Source organism: Rhinoderma darwinii, chromosome 12 (assembly GCF_050947455.1).
Source record: "Rhinoderma darwinii isolate aRhiDar2 chromosome 12, aRhiDar2.hap1, whole genome shotgun sequence".
Lineage (NCBI taxonomy): Eukaryota > Metazoa > Chordata > Amphibia > Anura > Rhinodermatidae > Rhinoderma > Rhinoderma darwinii.
This window is the reverse complement of record NC_134698.1, coordinates 38,030,885-38,052,866: the sequence shown is the minus strand read 5'-3', so window position 1 is coordinate 38,052,866 and position 21,982 is coordinate 38,030,885. Positions and strand designations below refer to the sequence as shown.

The 21,982-nt window shown below is 42.6% G+C and overlaps 1 protein-coding gene across 7 annotated transcripts in view; it reads left to right on the top strand.

Moving 5' to 3' along the window:
• The window catches only part of NPAS3 (neuronal PAS domain protein 3), a 573,247-nt gene that overhangs the window by 527,468 nt on the left and 23,797 nt on the right, over positions 1-21,982 (top strand). The gene's annotated exons all lie outside the window — the stretch shown is intronic.

Genomic DNA, 21,982 nt, shown 5'->3' with positions numbered 1-21,982 from the left:
AGCAGGAAATATGGTCAGACAGCCCTGGGGTCCTTCAATGGAACCTGGACTGTCTGGCCATATATGGTATGTCCCTCGATCGCGTTACAGGGATTCCCTGTGATGCGATCCAAGGGGCATCCCCCTTCTAATTTTCTCCTTGAATGCTGCGGTCAGCTTTGATCGCAGCATTCAAGGGAATAGTGGCAGAGATCAGAGGTTTCTCTGATGTGTGTCATTAGAGCGGGGCTACGGCTGTGTAATACAGCCATTGCCCCGCTCCTGACAACAAGCGCACGCGCGGTTAGTGCTTCAATAGTGCGGCGCCGACCCTGAAGACAGAGAACATAGGGGTGCTTTGCAGTGCGCCCGCTATGTTCTCTGTCTTGTGTGCAGCACCGGCCATATCAGATTATGTTGACTGTGCATGCACACTTGTCAGGAGCAGGGCAATGGCTATATTAAACAGCCGCAGCCCCGCTCTGACTAAATTCATGTATTACAATACTAAGCTGTGCAACCACACAGCTTAGTATTCAAATACATAAATTAATGGTATTGAACCGTTTGAGGGTGCACAGCATGGAAATAGTATCGATATTTTGATGCATCGTGCAACCCTACACTGTACATAGCTGCTTTCAATATTCTGCTTGTTTTATTTGGACCAGACAGCACTTTAGCTCCATTCTTCTGTCAAACATGTGCCCAAACGACATACCATATTTTTTGGACTATAAGGCCTCATGCACACAAACTTATTTTTTCCCTCCCGTAAATACTGGCGTAAATACGGGTCCTTGGTCACCAGTATTCCACCCGTATTTACGGGCACGTTTTCGCTGCAAAATTGCACTGCACGAATCGGCAGCCCCTTCTCTCTATCAGTGCAGGATAGAGAGAAGGGGCAGTCCTATCCGAGGTAAAAGTAAAAGAAATTCATACTTACCCGGCCGTTGCCTTGGTGACGCGTCCCTCTCTTGACATCCAGCCCGACCTCCCTGGATGACGCGGCAGTCCATGTGACCGCTGCAGCCTGTGAGTGGCCTGTGATTGGGAGTTCTGGGTAAGTATGAACTTCTATTTTTTTTACACGTTGATTTATATTGTGATCGGAAGTCACTGTCCAGGGTGCTGAAAGAGTTACTGCCGATCAGTTAACTCTTTCAGCACCCTGGACAGTGACTATCCACTGACGTCGCCTAGCAACGCTCCCGTAATTACGGGAGCCCCATAGACTTCTATGGGCCTGCCCGTGCCGTAATTACGGCCTAAAATAGGACATGTCCTATATTTTTCAACGGCCCGGGCACCTTCCTGTAAGCAAGCGGAGGTACCCGTGGCCAATAGAAGTCTATGGGCCCGTAATTACGTTCATGTGCATGGGGCCTAAGACACGGTTTTTATCTTAGAATCTGTGTTGTAATCTTCTGCTGCTCTTATCTCCTGAAGACAAACAGCTGCCACTGTGTGAAGAAGCCCAGGCTGAGCTCCTATTCAAAGGTCCTTGCAGTGCAGTGTAATGGAAGCTGCATGTCCTGTGTGTAAAAAATCTCTGTGTTATCTGCTCACTGAACAGTCACTTCTTACACACAGAATTCTGTCATCTCACTGTTCAGTGAGCAGATAAACCAGACAATTGTACACACCGCACAGAAAATCTGGGCAGGTACTGATCTGCAAGGACCTTCTAGCCACGCCCCCTCCTATGTACAGCGTATGAAGAGCAGATTCAACACCATTAACCCCTGCCACTCCACACCTCTGATGTCTGGTGAGTTCAGTGGAGGGTGAGAGCACTATAGCTGCCAATATCTTGTATTTCTGTGTCTGACATTATGGGGCACTGTGGCTGGCATTGTATTGAGGCACTGTAGCTGGCATTATATTGGGGCACTGTGGCTAGCATTGTTATGGGGCACCCTGACTGGCATTGTATTGATGCACTGTGGCTGGCATTGTTATGGGGTACTGTGGCTGGCATTGTATTGGGGCTCTGTTGTACCCTATTATCTCAATATTAATCAGGAAATGTACAGTTAAAGGCCAAACCTTTTTTTCTCCTTTTATGCTATAATTTATGGTCCAGTGCGTCCTATAGTCCGAAATATACAATAGTTCTGGCTGTGTAACTGTCATCCCGCAATGCACTGCTCTCTAGTAATAGATGTCCAGCAAAATTCAGAATTTACTTTTCTGTCTGAACATCCAAAAAAACATCATGTCATTAAAAATTGGAACAAGATAAGTAAATCAAAGTATTTAGAAAGCTACTGTACTTTTTTTTCTAGACTTAAACCGGAAGTCCCTATCGTTTACAAGTCGGTGAGCCACTTTCAAGTAAATGGTATTGAGTCACACTGAATTAAAAAATTGACAAAGCAAATTAAAATGATGACCTAGTGTTTTGGTTCTTGCTCTAGTATTAACAGCCAATCATATAGTTTTGACAAATTCATACAATGACATCAGAGATACCACTTTTGCATAATAGTATTAGGAGCTGCCAACAGCTGGAGATCCACATACAGAGGGTCTTAGAGCCACATGTGCCCCCCCCCCAAATCACTGGTTGGGGAATACTGCTTAAACTATTAAATATTGTAACATTTTATTCAAGAGCGAAATTTACTTTTTATATCAATTTTATCTATCTTATGTAGTAATAAACTGAAATCAGAATAATATATTCTATTCAAGTAAATGGATGGATTTGAGACACTGCTGGGACTGCCATTGATCACGAGAATGGGGGTCCTCTGTCCCCTGTTTGAAGTCTTTGGGACAGATGGACATAGCCGAGTACTGTACATGGCTATCTCCGTCATTCCCGTAGAGTTAAATTAGGGCTGGGCGATTTTGCAAAAAAAAAACATCTGGATCATGGGCGATTATCGATTTTAATCTCGATTTTCTTATTTTTAGGAATAATTAAGGAATTACTGTGCATGCATTTTACTTTAAAAAAAATAAATACCAAGACACAATTATTTTCTGTAAGGGAATTGAAGGCACCGCTATTCCATAATATATACCGATTATCAGGATTGTCCTTTAGGAGCTTTGTGTGATCGCGCTCACTTATAAAAGGAACAATCCTGATAATCAGTATATTATTATGGAATAGCTGTGCCTGCAATTGTCCTGTGTCTTGGTATTTTTTTTTTAGATAAGGGAATTGCATCAATAGCGCAGTCGACTGCGCTATTGATTCCGTCAAAAACAACGGAACCCTGTCACAAGGGTGACAAATGAAAAACTTTAGCAACGTTTCTGTCACCATTGAGATCAACGGTGATGCAGACGGAAGCTTAGGTTTACGTTTGACTTTCCGTTGAGGGGTTAACCCGATGGAAAACTCCAGAGGAACCCCTCAACAGAAGGGCAACGCTGATGTGAACAGGCCCTAAGATATAAGCCAGGGAGCTAACTGTGCCTGTTGCATGTAACCTCCTGTGCAGCAGAGTTTCTTTGTAGCAGTAGAGCAGGGCTTAAAGGTGCTTTCCGGGACTTTAATATTGATGGCCTATCTGTAGCCCCCGGGACCCCTGTCGATAAGCACAATGAAGGGCTCATCGCGGCCCCGTCATTGTTTATAAAGGCACAGCGGCATGAACATATGGGTAGCTCTTTGCCTGTCACTTCAGCTTTGTCCTATTCAAGTGGCCAAACCATGGCACCAAAGGATAGACCCGAAAAACCCCTTTACTCTCCTAAAATGCTGATTATCAATTTATGGCATGTTATATTTATTAAGTCATGCGATAACTTGTCTGTTGCTAATCACATACACAGCAGTTTATCTGTTTGTGAACTAAAATAACCTCATGTAGCTCGTGGCTTAACGACTGCGACCGCGACTGGAGGGGAAGGGTGCCCACAGGAGGCCCGCCCAGGATCCCCAAATCAGGCGGTCCGTGTGGCAGCATGAGGGGATCCGGCAGGGATCCAGCCAGGCCTCCTGTGGACAAGAGAAGCTGTAGGAGCGATGAGCAAAGACTTTTATTTTTCTGGGGGTCTGATCCTGGGGGAGGCTCGGCACTGAATGGTTACGCCCCTGCATGGAGCTGAATATACAGAAAGTAGATAGAAGTATGGTGAAAGGCAAAGGTGGACCCCCTTGTGAAATTCCTGTGTTTATTCCTGTCTAATAATATTGAGTATCCCTCTGTTTCTGTCACTACCTCAGGGACACATTCTTACTGCTATCTGATAAATGGAATACGGACGTTCGAGCCATTTTTATGGCTGTTTCATTCAATGTTAAAGTCCTAATTGAGCCCTAAATTACGGAAAGCAGAAGCTGCCAGAAGCAGACGGGTGTCATTTGGCTCTCAGAAAGGTCACCCTGTCTGCTTCGGGAGTGTCTACAGCTGCTAATATCTCCCATACATTTGAAGGACACAGCAGAACTTGCAGCCATGAACTAGAAAAACACACCACTGTAACAACACATAACTGTGGTAATATAAAGCAGTATCACACCTTGCATTATACAGACAATTCTTTGATTGCAACAATTGGTTCCGCTGCAGTCATCCTGTAGTGACTCAGTGGCAGGAGCTACCTCTGATAATGTCAACTCCAGTAGGAAAGAAATATTGTGTCTTGGGGGAGTACACATCCAGGCGTAAAGATTTATTTCAATTTAATACTTTTTCAAACTAACTTTTAGTTAAAGGAACTAGTTAGGTTGTGGTAGGTACTTGCAAATCATCCGTAATGCTATATTCATACAAGGCTACTGATGGCAGAGGCTCTTTAACGTCACAACTTTTCAGAGAACTTGTGTACTTGAAGAATAGGGTATGTTAACACGGGCTATTTTCTGGCGTTTTTTGGTCCGTAAACGTCCAAAAAACGGCGCCCGAATAATGCCTCCAAACATCTGCCCATTGATTGCAATGGGAAAACCGGCGTTCTGTTCCGACTGGCCGTTTTTTTACGCAGCCGTTTTGAAAAAGAAGTGCATGGGACTTCTTGAGACGTTTTTGGAGCCGTTTTTCATAGAGTCTATAGAAAAACAACTCCAAAAACGGCCGTTAAAAACGCAGCGAAAAACTCGACTTTGATTAGAAAAACATCTGAAAATCAGGACCTGGTTTGCCTTGAAAACAGCTCCGTATTTTCAGACGTTCTTTAGTAAGCGTGTGAACATACCCTGAGGGCTTATTTAGACGAACGTGATTTACGTCCGTGCAACGCGCGTGATTTTCACGCGCCTCGCACGGACCTATATTAGTCTATGGGGCCGTGCAGACTGTCCGTGAGTTTCACGCAGCGTGTGTCCGCTGCGTAAAACTCACGACATGTCCTATATTTGTGCGCTGTTCGCGCATCGCGCACCTATTGAAGTCAATGGGTGTGTGAAAATCACGCGCAGCACACGGAAGCACTTTGGTGTGACTCGCGTGATTCGCGCAACAGCAGTAATAAGTAGGGATGAAAACAGAAAAAACACCACGTGCTTTTCTGTTTACAAACATACAGAGTGTCATAATGATGGCGGCTGCGCGAAAATCACGCAGCCACGCATCAAACGCACACGCTCGTGTAAATCCGGCCTTAAAGTATGATCAAACGTAGTGTCTTCAGGCATATTTTGGGGCGTTTACGCCTCAAAAAACGGAAGCAGAATGCCTACAAACATCTGCCCATTGATTTCAATGGGAAATACGGCGTTCTGTTCCGACGGGGCGTTTTTTTACGCCTCATTTTCAAAAAACCCTTGAAAACAGCTCCGTATTTTCAGCCGTTTTGGATTTTGCGTGTGCACATACCCTGACTGTTCTATTTTACCATTGTTCAGTTGTCAAGGTTCTTCACCAAGTGAAAATGAAGAAGAAATTGGAAGTGGCTAATAACTTGTAATACTAGAATACATACAACTTTTTGTTATATATGCCATTATATATGTTTAAACACCTTTTCTGTACCTTTTCCTAAGACTTTCAGTGCTAGGAGCTATAAATGGTTACAGTTTCAATTGGGATCCATTGGACACTCAGTTCTTTAACATGCGTTTTCACAATGTAGATTATTATATTCATGGAAATAAATCACAGTTCTGACACAGGATATTGTGCAGTTTGTTCCAGGGGCAATGTTCTCTCTACATTATGGGATATGTCATTCTTTTAGCTCCCAATTTAATGCATATTAAATAGTAAAATCCATTTATTGACCTTCCGAGTACAGTGTAGGACATAGTCCAACTTTAGTTTCCCAAATTCCTGAGACTTCTCGCTTTTCCTGTCTGTGTTTGAACACCCCCTCCCTGCTGCGTCCCTCAGCGTTCAAGCGTCATCCGGCGTTTGTTTTTAAAGCTGCCGCGGAGGACGAAGCTGACTGTCAGGGTGCCGTGGGCGAGAGGTGCAGATTAAAGCAGTTTTATTCCTTTTCATGTTGAAGCTGCCAGTTTGGTGACTGGAGCGAGAGAAGCGGAGGGGGAAAGACAGCGAGAGAATGAGAAAGGGTCTGCCAGGCACACTGCAGCCAAGCCTTGTTCTTTCTGGTTGTTATATTGGCTCACTGAGGAACGTCCCTCTGTAGAAACGTATTTGTAGAAATGCAAGGACATGTGTAGTAAAATACAAATTAATTGTACCAAGGCAGGGTAAAGTTGCTTGCCCCCTGGCATTAAAAAGCTTAATAGCAGGAAGAAAAATCTCTTTTGTGACAAGTGATCTCCAACTTCCCCATGTCTCTATCGCTAGCCCCGATGTTATATTTCTTATAATGCTATGATTCATTATACAATTTATTGTTTGTTTATTTATTCCGTTTTCAAGCACTGCTGCTTAGGCTGTGTTCACATCAGCGTTGGTTTCCGTTGAGGGGTTCTGTCAGACCTTTCCGTTGGAGTAACCCCTCAACGGAAAAGCAAACGGAAACCATTGATTTCAATGGTAATGCTTCCATTGCTTATGGTTTTCGTTTGTCACAGTCGTGTAAGGTTTCTTTTTCTTTAACGGAATCAATAGCGCAGTCGACTGCGCAATTGATTCTGTCAAAAAAACGTAAGCCTTAGGCCGGATTTACACGAGCGTGTGCGTTTTGCGCGCGCAAAAGGTACTTAACAGCTCCGTGTGTCAGCAGCGTATGATGCGTGGCTGCGTGATTTTCCCGCAGCCGCCATCATTATGACACTCTTTTGTATGTTTCTGTTTTCATTCATACTTTTTACTGCTGTTGCGTGAATCACGCTCGTCCCACGGAAGTGCTTCCGTGTGCTGCGCGTGATTTTCACACACACATTGACTTCATTAAAACTCACGGACAGTCTGCACGGCCCCATAGACTAACATACTGTAGGTCCGTGCGAGGCGCGTGAAAATCACGCGCGTTGCACGGATCTATTATACGTTCGTCTGAATAAGCCTTAGGGTATGTTCACACACTGAGTAAAAAATGGCTGAGTATTACCGAGCTGTTTTCAGAGAAATCAGCCTCTGATTTTCAACCGTTTTTGAAGCTGAAAAATTTTTTGAAGCGTTTTTTCTAGACGTTTTTGGAGTTGTTTTTCCAGTGGCACAATGAAAAACAGCCCCAAAAACTGCTCAAGAAGTGACATGCTCCTTCTTTTTACGGGGCGTTTTTTTCCGTGCGGTTTTTTATAAAAAACGGTGTCGTAAAAAACTGCCCCGTCTGATGTGAACAGGCCCTTAAACAGTACATTCACAGACATGTTGCGCAATATATTTGAGTTCTATGTCACAATTAGACCCCTCTAAGCTGTTTGCTCTTGTACACAAAATTTTGATCATGAAGCTCTTAAATTTTCACTTGTGTCCAAGCTAATCCAAAAGTGTCGCAAATTCACTAAATCCAGTTCTCATTACTTGAACACTACTGGATTTACAATTTAAGTTTTTGAACACAAAAAAAAAGTAGAAACCCAAAAAAAAGTATCACTACTGCACCAAAATAGCAAGTGGCACTGAAAAGTGTTAACTGACCCTACGGCGTCATTCACAGCACACATGGAATCCCATGCAGCTCTGTACTTCACCTCCATTGTGTGCCATATTTCGGACATATTTTCCGCTATAACACCTCGTAATATGGCATCGGATTAGTAAAGAATCCGACAGGGAAAAAACTCTGAAAACCTCTGGATTAGGTATTAGAGGGACCCATGCAGCTTTATGGGTGCCCTATTACAGCTCCTTACAATACAGAGCCATAATATGTGATTGTTATTAGAGTAAATGAATCTTGTCCTTTTCAAGCATCAATGAGAATGGAAGATGAAAATGATTACCTTATTGTTGTAAAGATAGAGAACACCATAGTGCACCAAACATTTCACTATCTTCCCACTATACTAGCCCTACATGGGATATTTCAAGCTAATGACTGGGCCGGGTTGCATATAACATATTCGGGGGCGCTTTTATTATGGAAGCTATCTTCCTGCACATCTGACGACTTTTTTGCGCATTATCTTTTTTTTGTGAAGGCCAACATGTTTCACAGAAGACCATACACTGGGCCTCTTTTTCCCCGCACTCTGCATGTCCTTATTGGTTTTTTTCCCTGGCTCCCTTCCTCCTTCCTTTCACCGCAGCTCTCCCCAGCACACTGTATATTGTCTAGCACTTATTAGTCACAATTAAATGGACAATACGAATTTAGTGCCTTCTCCGGAGCCTTCCTCATCTCTGCTTTACAGCAAGATGATTAATGCAAATACATATTACTTGAGATAACCATTTAACCACTAATTTAGCCAAATTTATTACAGCAGTTAGAAGGTTTTCTATTCCAGACAGACAGAGGCAAGGACACAGTAAGGGGACATGGGACTGCTGATGACATACTGTCCCCTCCTGGTGACATGTTGGAACTGCCCTCATCTTCCTCTAGAAAGATGTCAGAGACACCAATGTAATTTCATGGTTAATTATGTTCCTCTGAACATGCTGCATTATACAGTGATACGGACTACCATCCAGGCAATGAAACATCATGCTCATTAATCCCTACGTGCCCCACAACCTATAAATCTCAATGCAAAGGCTCAAAATTAACCATTTGTTCTGTAACTTCTGCACATCTCCCTTTACTTTATTTTATATATGTTATGGTGATCAATTACTCTAGTATAATGTGAATGATTCTGTTTGTTCAAGCTACATATACTGTACTGTTTAAGTCATGTCGAGAGAAACTGCACACTTTAAGGCTAGATTCACACAGGGTTTTTTTGCAGGCAGAAAATCTGCCTCAAAATTCAGTTTGGAATTTTGAGGCAGATTTTGCTCTGCCTGCACGCAGATTTTTGCAGCGTTTTTCGCCCACGGCCATTGAGCGTTGCAGGCAAAAAACGCAGCGAAATACAATTTTGCTTCCTCCAATTGATGTCAATGGTAGGTCAGAGACGTAAACGCCCGAAGTGAGGGCATGTCCCTTCTTTATCCCGCAAGCCGTTTTTTCCGCTTGCGGGAAAAAACTCCTCCGCCTCCCATTGAAATCAATGGAAGGCATTTTCATCAGTTTTTTTGGCGCGTTTTACGACGTGGTTTCCGCGTCAAAAATCGTGTCAAAAAACAGTGTGAACTGACCCTAAGATTGAGCATTTATGATTTTTAGTCACACATTTGATATGACATAACACAAGGGAGTACAGTATTCTATAATGACTTCTCCCGATCACAGCCCATTCCTGCAGTTTGCCGCTCAGATATCTTCAGCTACTCACTTTTCAAACATTTCTGCACCTATAAACGAAGATAAAATTCTCATCGTGCCCTAAATATAATAGTGCAATACACTGCACCTCTAATTATAATAGCACCATACACTGTGTCTCTAATTATAATAGCACCATACACTGTGGTCCAGACACACACACACACACACACACACACACACACACACACACACACACACACACACACACACAGTGCTCCCTGTAGATAATGCACCCATAGAGCCCCCTGTAGATAGTACCCTACATAGATCCCCCTGTAGATAGTGGCCCCAATAGAGCCCCTGTAGATAGTGCCCCACATACAGCCACCCAGTAGCTAGTGCCCCACATATAGCCCCTTGTAGATAGTGCCCTAAAGAGCCCCCTGTAGATAGTGCTCCACATATACCCCCCTGGAAATAGTGCCCCACATATAGCCCCCTGTAGATAGTGCCCCACATATAGCGCCCCTGTAAATAGTGCCCCCACGTATATCGCCTCGTGTAGATAGTGCTCCACATATAGCTCCCCCTCTGTAGAAAATGCCCCTTGTAGATAGAGCCCCCCTGTAGATAATGGCACTCACACTTCTAAGAGAAAACAAAAGAAATTTTACATACACACCTGATCCCATTCCCACGCCGTCCTGTGGCAATGCAGGCCTTCTCTCTTCTGAGCAGGTCTACTGGGGCTGAATGACGCAGGCGGCGCGATGGTGTCATCGCGTTGCTTGCGTCTTTAAAAGGTGCTGAATGACCTTTCAAGTCATTCTACCATACCAATCAGCGCCTTTCAACTACTCAAGCGACGCAATTACGTCATTGCGCTGCTTGCGTTGTTGAAAGGCGTTGATTGGCAGGGCAGAATGACTGCCCTGCCAATCAGCGCCTTTCAACGATGCAAGAAGGCGCTGAATGGCCACGTGCCCACAAGGAACGTGTCCGGCCATTCAGCGCTTATGCATGTAATTGTACTAGTCCTTCTCAATGAATTAGAATAGCATACATTTTTTTATTTATTTCAGTAATTCAATTCGAAAAGTGAAACTCATATATTATATAGATTCATTATACACAGAGTGATCTATTTCCAGCATTTTTTTCTTTTAATGCTGGTGATTACAGTTAATGAAAACCAAAATTTTGTATCTCAGAAAATTAGAATATTAACCCCTTAGTGACCAGCCCATTTTAGGCCTTAATGACCAAGCTATTTTATTCGTTTTTCTATAGTCGCATTCAAAGAGCTATAACGTTCTTATTTTTTCGTCTACATAGCTGTATGAGGACTTGTTTTTTGCGGGATTAGTTGTGCTTTTTAATGGCACCATTTTTGGGTACATATAATTTTTATATTAACTTTTATTAACCTTTTTGGGGGGGATTATAAAAAAAACCTGAAATTCCGCCATTGTTCTATGCGTTTTTAAATTGACGCCGTTCACTATGCGACGTAAATAACATGTTACCTTTATTCTATGGGTCGGTACGATTACGGCGATACCACATATGTAGAGGTTTTTTTTATGTTTTACGATTTTTGCACAATAAAAACACTTTTGAACTAAAATTACTTGCTTTTGCATCGTCGCTTTCCAAGAGCCGTAATTTTTTTATTTTTCCGTCAATGTAGTGATTTTTTGTGCTTGTTTTTTGCGGGACGAGACGTACTTTTGATTCGTACTGTTTTGGGGTGCATGGGACTTATTGATTCATTTTTATTATGACTTTTTTGGGGGGCAATGGAAAAAAATTGCAATTTCGCCATGGTTTTTTGCGTTTTTTTTTTACGGTGTTCACTTTGCGGTTTAAATTACATATTAACTTTATTAATGGAGTCATTACGGTCGCGGCGATACCACATGTGTACTTTTTTTATTTTTTTACACTTTTACTAAATAAAACCACTTTTTATGGAAAAAAATGGTTTTATTTATTTTTTTACTGTACTTTTTATTAATAATATTTATTTCACTTTGATTACTTATTTTATTAGTCCCACTAGGGGACTTTACTGTGCGATGTTCCGATCGCTGCTATAATGCTCTGGTATACTTCGTATACCAGAGCATTATTGCCTGTCAGTGTAAATCTGACAGGCAATCTGTTAGGACGTGCCTCCGGCGCGTCCTAACAGGAATATGTCCAGGGCAGACCTGGGGGCTTTTATCAAGCCCCCGGCTGCCATGACACCCCATCGGAGACCCGCGATTTCATTCGCGGGCCGCCGATGGGTGACAGAGGGAGCGCACTCCCTCTGTAAACAAAGTTAAATGCCGCGGTCGCTATTGACGGCGGCATTTAACGGGTTAAACGGCCACGATCGAAGTAAACTTCGATCGCGGGCGTTGGAGCAGGAGCTCAGCTGTCATCAGACAGCAGAGCCCCGGCTCCTGCCTGCACGGGAGACCCGTGCAGGACTTAGACTAGGCTGACGTGAAAAGGCGTCAGCCTAGCCTAAAGCCCATTAGTGACCGACGTAAAAAGGCGTATTAGTGGTCACTAAGGGGTTTTTAAAGGAGCCCAATTTCAAAAATGATTTTTAATACCGAAATGTTGGCCTACAGAAAAGCATATCCAGTATACTTGGTTGGGGCTCCTTTTGTATGAATTACTGCATCAATGCGGCGTGGCATGGAGGCGATCAGCCTGTGGCACTGCTGAGGTGTTATGGAAGCCCAGGTTGCTTTGATAGCGGCCTTCAGCTCGTCTGCATTGTTGGGTCTGGTGTCTCTCATCTTCCTCTTGACAATACCCCATAGATTCTCTGTGGGGTTTAGGTCAGAGAATTTGCTGGTCTATCAAGTGCAGTGATACTGTGGTTATTACACCAGGTATTGGTAGTTTTGGCAGTGTGAGCAGGTGCAAAGTCCTGCTGAAAAATGAAATCAGCATCTCCATAAAAGGGAAGCATGAAGTGCTCGAAAATTTCCTGCCAGACGCTGCGCTGACTCTGAACTTGATATAACACAGTGGACCAACAACAGCAGATGACATGGCCCCCCAAACCATCACTGACTGTGGAAACTTCACACTGGACGCAAGCAACTTGGATTGACGCCCCTACACTATTCCTCCAGACTCTGGGACCTTGATTTCCCAATGAAATGCAAAATTTTACTTTCATCTGAAAACTTTGGACCACTGAGCAACAGACCAGTCCTTTTAAAGGCTTAGGAAACCTTTGCAGGGGTTTTGTATTGATTAGCTGAATAGAGTGTGACACCATGTGTCTACAATCTTGAACTTTTATCCAATATTAACATTTTCTGAGAGACTAAATTTTGAGTTTTCATTAACTGTAAGGCCTCATGCACACGACCGTAGCCATGTGCATGGCCATGATTTTCGGGTCGGCCGGCAGCGGAGTGTCATCCACGCCCGCAATTCGTGGGCCGTGTGCATTATTTTTTTATGAGCCTGGACCGCAAAAAGAACGGACATGTCTTATTACGGCCGTGTTTTGCGGTCCAGGCTCCTGGGCCATGCACGGGACCATTAAAACCACGGTCGTGTGCATGGGCCATGGGCCCATTGAAATGAATGGGGCCGCAATTCTCCCGTGGATTTTCGGGGAATTGTGGCCACAAAATCACGTTCATGTGCATGGGGCCTTAGACATAATCATCAACATTAAAAGAAAAAAATGCTGGAAATAGATCACTCTGTGTGTAATGAATCTATATAATATGAGTTTACATTTTTTTATTAAATTACTGAAATAATTAACTTTTTGATGATATTCTAATTCATTGAGAAGGACTAGTATCTGCGTCCTATATGCGCAGGTACAATTTTAGTGCAGGAGGGGGTGGCTGGCTTTAGTGGCGCCGCTACACCCTCAGAGGGGCAGGAGACCACCGCACCCTTAAAGAGGCAGCAGACCGCCGCCTGAGGCGAGAAGCTCATCTCACCTCATGGATGGTACGGCCCTGTACATACAGGCAGCTTCTAAGGGGCTCTAGGACAGTGGGGGCCCAGTCCCGGATGCATTGATATAATCTGCATGAAAAGTTGCATAAAATTATTTTTTCTTGCTGGTGAACTGCAATAAACTGAAGCCTATGGTTAATTGGCCGATTGTTATTAGAGGGGTGTTTGTTTTTTTTCCCATCTACTTCAAGTGTTTTTGTCTGTCCATTAAATGTTTGTAATGCTATTGGCCAAAGTTACAGCCGGTCATGTCTGGTCTTAGATTGTTTAAATCTCATGTATATGGTCATCTTAAGTGTCCAGACGCTAATTGTCTTGAGGGATGCTAATGTTGAAGGGAGATTAGTCAAATATTAGTTCAAGCTTCGTACACAAGAAAGCTAGAAGAGTCAGGCGTGCTGCCTACAGCTAGATTAGAGGCACATCACAATAATGTGGTAAACAGGGTGTCCAAAGGCAATTCTTGTATAGTGATTGACTAAACTGAAATTAGTAGCCTAGTAGTTATCAGACCTGGGGAAAACTTGGCACTGACAAAACGAGCTATCCATCATCTCCATTGGCTCACTAAGAAGTGTTTTTATGTGAAATACAGTTTTTGGAGTTCAATCTATGCGTTGCTGTCTCTGCTCTGTCTTAGGCCCCATGCACACGACCATAAAAATTGTCCGTAATTGCAGACCCTAATTAGGGTCCGCAATTACGGACCAATTCACTTCTATTGTCCACGGACACCTTCCCATATATTTACGGGAAGGTGTCCATGTCATAAAAGCCTTCCGCAAAAGATAGGCAAGTTAAAATGTACGTTCACAAATGCCAGAAGTGTAGTAGGCAAAATGGGAGAGCTTAAGGCCTTGGTACTGGAGGAACATATTAATCTAGTTGGTGTTGCTGAAACATGGTTAGACGCTTCTCATGACTGGGCTGTAAATCTACAGGGTTTTACACTGTTTCGGAAAGACAGGGCAAATAGGAATGGCGGTGGTGTTTGTCTGTATGTGAGAAGTGATATGAAGGCGAGTGTGAAAGAGGAAATAGTGTGTGAAGATTGTGAGGAGGTTGAAACCTTGTGGGTGGAATTCAGGGCTGATTCTAGCTTTTCTACTGCCTGTGGCAAAAATTGAAATGGCATCATCCAGATTTTTCCCCTGATTTTCTACATCACTACCAGCCTTTAACTCTTGCGGATGCGCTGTTGCCTTGTTCTCCCCTGGCATGCACGATGCAGCAATTAATCCGGGCAGAGTGCACCTCGTTGCATGGAGCGGCATGGAATACAAGGCAATGGCACATCCGAGATAGTTGGAGGAGACTGGTAGTGATGTATATCAGCCAGGGGGATGTCAATCAAGCATGGAAAAGTGGGTTTGGAGGCAGGACTATGTGACTCTTCAGGATAGCGGCACCACCCCATGAACCTTTAATGAGTAATTAGCATATAGTGTGCGCCATTTTAAAGTTGGAGTTATAGATTTTGCTGCATCTGAAAAAAACACACGGGAATGTTTGGAAATAATGTTAGGTCATGTATTATTGCATGGTGGCGGTTCAATGGGTTAAAACTACCTGACCGGTTCCCATTAAATATACAATGAATTGAAAACAATTCCATCTACCCTGCAATTTTGTTATTGTAAATACATCCTACATAATTACAGCACCAGAACAAACTCAGTACATAAACACAACACCAGAACAAAGCTCAGTACATATATAGAGCACGAGAACCAAGGTCAGTACATAAATATCACAACAGAACCAAGCTCAGTAAATATATATAGTGCCAGAACCAAGCTGAGTACATAAATACCACACCAGAACCAAGCTCAGTACGTATATACACAGCACAGAACAAAACTCAGTACATATATACAGCACCACAACAAAGTTCAGTACATATATATATATAGCACCAGAACCAAACTCAGAACATATATACAAGGCCAGAACCAAACTCAGTACGTTTATACAGCATCAGCACAAATACAGCAAAATTTAGTGAAACCCCTGCTGTATAGGTTTGTACGGCATAAAACTTTAGCTCCCAGCATGGCCTGAACAATGGTAAGGATATGCTGGGAGTTGCTGTTCCAAAAAAAAAATCATACCACCCATCATCTCGCTACAGATCATACAGTGACTACAGTACTGGTGAGAGGCAGAATAAACATTTACATTAAGTGACTCACAGGTGACGTCAGATTCTAGTTCTTTTTCTCTTTCTTTCTCCATCCGGTCCAGACCACTATGATGACTTCTCCCGGCCACATCCCATTTCTGCAGTTTTTTGCTCAGATGTCTTCAGCTTCTCACTTTTCAAACATTTCTGCACCTATAAGCGAAGATAAAACTTTCATGGTGCCACACACTACGCGCTAAATATAATAGCACCATACACTGTGTCCCTGATTATAATACCACCATTCCATTGTGTCGCGCACACACACACACACACACACACACGCACGCACGCACACACACACAGTGCCCCATGTAGATAGTGCCCCACAAAGAGCCTTTGTAGACAGTCCCCCCATAGAGCCCCCTGCAGACAGTGCCCCCCCGATAGAGCCCCCTGCAAACAGTGCCCCACCATAGAGCCCCCTGTAGACAGTGCCCCACATAAATAATGCCCTCCATAGAGCCCCCTGTAGATAGTGCCCACATATAGTCTCGTGTAGATAGTGCTCTGCATATAGCCCCCTCTGTAGATAGTGCTCTAAGATGGCCCCCACTGTAGATAGTGTTTAACATATGCCCCCCATGTAGATAGTGCTCCACATATATCCCCTCACACATATAGCCCCTCCCTGTAGATAGTGCTCCACATATGGCCTCTCCCTGTGGATAGTGCTACACATAACCCCCCTGTAGATAATGCTCCACATATAACCCCCCTGTAGATAATGCTCCACATATAACCCCTCACACATATAGCCCCCCATAGATAATGCTCCACATATAGCCCCTTACACATATAGTCCCTCCTTGTAGATAGTGCTGCACATATAGCCCCTCATATAGAAAAAAAAATAAACTTTATATACTCACCTTATCCCATTCCCACGCCGTCCTTGCTCAGTGCAGGTCTGTTCTCTCCTGAACAGGTCTGCTGGGGCTGAACGACGCAAGTATCGCGATGACGTCAAAGTATCGCGATGACGTCATCGCGCCGCTTGTGTCGTTGAATGGTGCTGATTGGCAGGGCAGAATGAGCCGCTTGCGTCCTTAAAGGGAATGTGTCGCTAGAAAAAAAATTTTTTTTTTTTTAGTTAAACAGTTAGTAAATACATGATTAGACATTGTTCTATTTTTTTTTATTTTTTCAACAGGTCAGGAAATATTATAAATTAGATTCTAATTTATAACATTTCCCTGTGCTGGTCACTAGAGGGAGCAATTCCCAAAATTGCAGCATTGGCATGTGGTAAAGCAAACACATTGCTTTATGCTGCAAAATTTGAAAAGACACACTTGCTCTAGCGGCCTCAACAATCCCCCCTCCTTTATCCTGGCTAGTGCCAGGAGAAAGGTAGGGATTGCATGTTCAAACCTCCTACACTGTGTGCCGCCATTTTTGGAGCGATTACGCAGTGTAGTAGGCTTACATACAGTGGTAATCACACACTAAAACACGAACATACACAGACATAACTTACCTGCTCCTGCCGCTGCCGCCGCTCCCTCCTGTCCGTCCGCTCGCTTCTGAACACATGTCCGGAAGCCGCGACCGGAAGTAGTCATTTTACTGTCCTGCCGCGGCTTCCGGTCCACAAGAAAATGGTGCCGTATGTCGCTCGTCCGAAGACCTTCCATCTGGACTGTGTGGGAGCGGCGCATGCGCCGTTCCCACACAGGTGGCGTACACCATAGTGAATGGAACGGCTCCCGTTCGCATTCTCTATGGGGATGCATGTGCCGTATTCCATCTCTGTATGTGTCGTTAATCGACACATACAGAAATGAAAAAAAAAAATGGCAGCCCCCATAGTGAAGTAAAAGTTCGAAAAAAAAAAAGTAAAGCACAAACACACAAATAAATAAAATGTATTTAAATAAAACACTAAAAGCAAATTGATATAAAAAATTTTTTTTTCGCGACACCCGTCCTTTAAAAGGTGCTGAGTGACTGGGCAAGTCATTCTACCCTGCCAATCGGCATCTTTGAAAGACATCATTGCACCGCTTGCGTCGTTGATAAAGCCCCCAATATAACAGGATATGCAATGTCAGCTTTATAAGCAGATGGAACGGGATGCACAGGCTGGTACTGTAATGATAATGGGAGATTTTAATTAAGCAGATATTAGTTGGGGTCATGGTTCAACTACAACTGCAAAGGGGAGAAATTTCCTCAACCTTTTGTAGGAAAATTTTAAGGCCCAGTTTGTGGAAGAACCGACTAGAGGTGATTCTCTGTTGGATCTGGTCATTTCAAACAATGCAGGGCTTGTTGTGAATATCACTGTTTGTGAAAGCCTCAGTATCACTGATCACAATATAGTTGCATTTTCCTTATACTGTAAAAAAACAAGCACAGGCTGGGAGGGCAAAAACACTTAATTTTAATAATGCCAATTTCTCAAGGAAGAGGGCTGCAATTCAGAACTTAGACTGGGAACAACTAATGTCAAATAATGGTACAAATGATAAATGGGAAATCTTAACCCCATCCCGACATTTGACATATCCATACGTCAAAGTCGGTTAGGGGAAGTATGGAACGGGCTCACGGAGTGAACCCGCTCCATACAATGCCGGTGTCGGCTGTTTGTTACAGACAACACTTCAGAGTAACGAGCGGCATCGCTCTCGAGTGCGATCCCGCTCGTTTAACTTGTTAAATGCTGCAGTCAATAGCGACCGCAGCATTTAAATCGTTAGAAAGAGGGGAGCGACCCCCTCTAACAGCACATTGCACATTGCTGGGGGGGGGCGGTGGTTGCTATGGCTGCCTGGGGGGCCTAATGAAGGCCCCCAGGTACGCCATCTTTGTGCACCTATTAAGCCCTGAATCACGATATACTGCAATACATTAGTATTGCAGTAATATCGTGCAAGCGATCTAACGATCGCTGGTTGAAGTCCCCTAGGAGGACTAATAAAAAAAAAAAAAATTAGTTAAATAAAGTTGTTTTTTTATGTAAAAAAAAAAATTACATTTAAAAGTTCAAAAAAAAAAACCTTTTCCATTTTCCCCCTAGAGCATGGTAAAAAAAAAAAAAAATAAACATAATTGGTATTGCCGCGTCCATAAAAGTCTGAACTATTACAATATATCATTATTTAACCCGCCAGAATATCTATTTTTTGGTCACCTCATCTCCTACAAAAAATCAAAAAGTGACCAACAAGCTGCATGTACACCAAAATTGTATTATAAAAAACTACAGCTTATCTCGCAAAAAATAAGACCTCATACGACTTAATCAACAGAGAAATAAAAAAGTTATGGCTCTCGGAATTTGGCGACACAAAATAAATTTTCGTTTTTACTTGTAAAAGTAGTAAAATATAGAAAAATCTATATATATTTGGTATCGCCGTAATCGTATTGACCCACAGAATAAAGTTAACATGTTTGTTTTAATTGCACAGTGAATTCCATAAAAACGACGTGCAAAAAACAATGGAGGAATCGCTGTTTTTTTCATTTTCTACCTCACAAATAATTTTTTCCCCGCTTCATAGTACATTATATGCCACAATAAATGGTGATATGAAAAACTACAACTCGTCCCGCAAAAATCAAGCCCTCATAGGACTATGTGGATGGAAAAATAAAGAAGTTATGGCTTTTGGAAGGTGGGGAGGAAAAAACAAGGGCTGCGGCGGGAAGGGGTTAAAATCCACTTTGTATAAATATAGCGCAAGATTTATTCCTATAGGTAACAACTATAAACAACTAAAATGTAACCCCACATGGCTTACACCTTCTGTAAAAAGGGCAATATATGACAAAAAAAGGCCATTTGAAAAATACAAATCTGAGGGTACAGCTCTAGCCTTTGTAAATTATAAAGAGCTTAATAAAATCTGTAAAAAAAGTAATAAAATCAGCAAAAATACAAAATGAAAGGCAAGTAGCCAAGGATAGCAAAACAAATACCCAAAAAATCTTCAAGCATATAAATACAAAAAAGCCAAAGTCTGAACGTGTAGGACCCCTGAATAGTGGTAATGGGGAGTTGGTCACAGGGGATCAGGAGAAGAAAGTGTTACTAAATGGGTTCTTTAGCTCTGTATATAAAACAGAAGAAAGAGCAGCTGATGTAGCCGGTGTCAGTGCTGTTAATACATCTATTAGTATACAGAATTATCTGAAATATGGTCCAAGCTAAGTTAAATAAAATAAATGTGCACAAGGCTCCAGACCAGATGGGTTACACCCTAGAGTTCTTAAAGAACTTAGTTCAGTTATTTCTGTCCCCCTCTTTATAGTATTCAGGGATTCTCTAGTGACTAGTATAGTGCCAAGGGACTGGCGCAGGGCAAATGTGCTGCCTATTTTCAAAAAGGGCACTAGGTCTTCCCCGGGTAATTATAGACCAGTAAGCTTAAAATCCATTGTGGGAAAAAAAATTGAGGGGCTAGTGAGGGATTATATACAGGAGTATGTGACAAACAATAGTATTATAAGTGAGAGCCAGCACAGTTTTACTAAGGACAGAAGTTGTCAAACCAGTCTGATTTGTTTTTATGAAGAGGTGAGCAGAAGCCTTGACAGAGGGGCCGCTGTGGATACAGTGTTTTTAGACTTTGCAAAGGCATTTGACACTGTCCCCCATAGACGTCTAATGGGTAAATTAAGGACTATAGGCTTTGAAAGTATAGTTTGTAATTGGATTGAAAATTGGCTCAAGGACTGTATCCAGAGAGTTGTGGTCAATGATTCCTACTCTGAATGGTCCCCGGTTATAAGTGGTGTACCACAGGTTTCAGTTCTGGGACCACTATTATTCAACTTATTTATTAATGATATAGAGGATGGGATTAATAGCACTGTTTCTATTTTTGCAGATGACACCAAGCTATGTAGTAATGCTCAGTCTATGGAAGATGTTCATAAATTACAAGCTGATTTGGAAACACTGAGTGTTTGGGCGTCCACTTGGCAAATGAGGCTTAATGTAGCTAAATGTAAAGTTATGCATATGTCCTAGAGAGAGCTATACTGGGAGATTCACTTGTGTGTACGTGCAGATCAAAGACTAAATAACAGCATTTAATGTCAATCAGCTGCTTCTAAGGCCAGCAAGATATTGTCGTGTATTAATTCGAGGCATGGACTCGCTGGACCGGGATGTAATATTACCACTTTACAAAGCATTAGTGAGGCCTCATCTAGAATATGCTGTTCAGTTCTGGGCTCAAGTTCATAGAAAAGATGCCCTGGAGTTGAAAAAAATACAAAGAAGTGCAGCTAAACTAATAAGGGGTATGGAGAATCTAAGTTATGAGGAAGGATTAAAAGAATTAAACCTATTTTACCTTGAAAAGAGACGACTAGCCTTGAAACTAAAAAGGGGCATGGAGAATCTAAGTTATGAAGAAAAATGTAAATAATTAAACCGATTTAGCCTTCCAAAGGGACGACTAAGGGGGGACATGATTAACTTATATAAATATATTAATGGCCTTTACAAGAAATATAGTGAAAACCTGTTCCATGTAAAACCCCCTCAAAAAACTAGGGGCACTCCCTCCGTCTGGAGAAAAAAGGTTCAACCTGCAGAGGCGACAAGCCTTCTTTACTGTGAGAACAGTGAATCTGTGGAATAGTCGCCGCAGGAGCTGCTCACAGTAGCTACAGTAGATGGCTTTAAAAAAGGCTTCGATAATTTCCTAGAACGAAAAAATATCAGCTCCTATGGTTGGACTTCATGGGCATATGTCTTTTTTTCAACCGTACTAACTATGTAACATTTGTATCCCGTGTGGATCCTGCCTTACCCATAACCTTTTGGGAGTGTACATTTAGGAAGTAATTATAACAACAAGTCCTTCACCATTTCTTTAGAATCATTTTTATGTATTTTTCTTCTTTATCACACCTTTACTCTTTATCACTCTTGCCTTTTTCTCCTTCATTTCCAAACACCCTCCCTCTTCTGTATTCACATAACTCCCATGGTTTCAGGTTCCCCCATCACCCCACCGCATCTCTCCGACTGGGATTTTGTTCATCTGAGAACTGTAAATTCTCTGACAAGATGAAAAGAAAGTGCTGTATTTTCTGGCCGGCTGGAATCCCCCAAAATGAGTCCAGGGATCAAAGCTGCACAAATACCTTCAAATAACCTCTAAGAGGCAAGCAGAGACAGACTTTAGTGTCATTGCAGTAGAGTTTAGTGCTATACTCTAAACACTTATC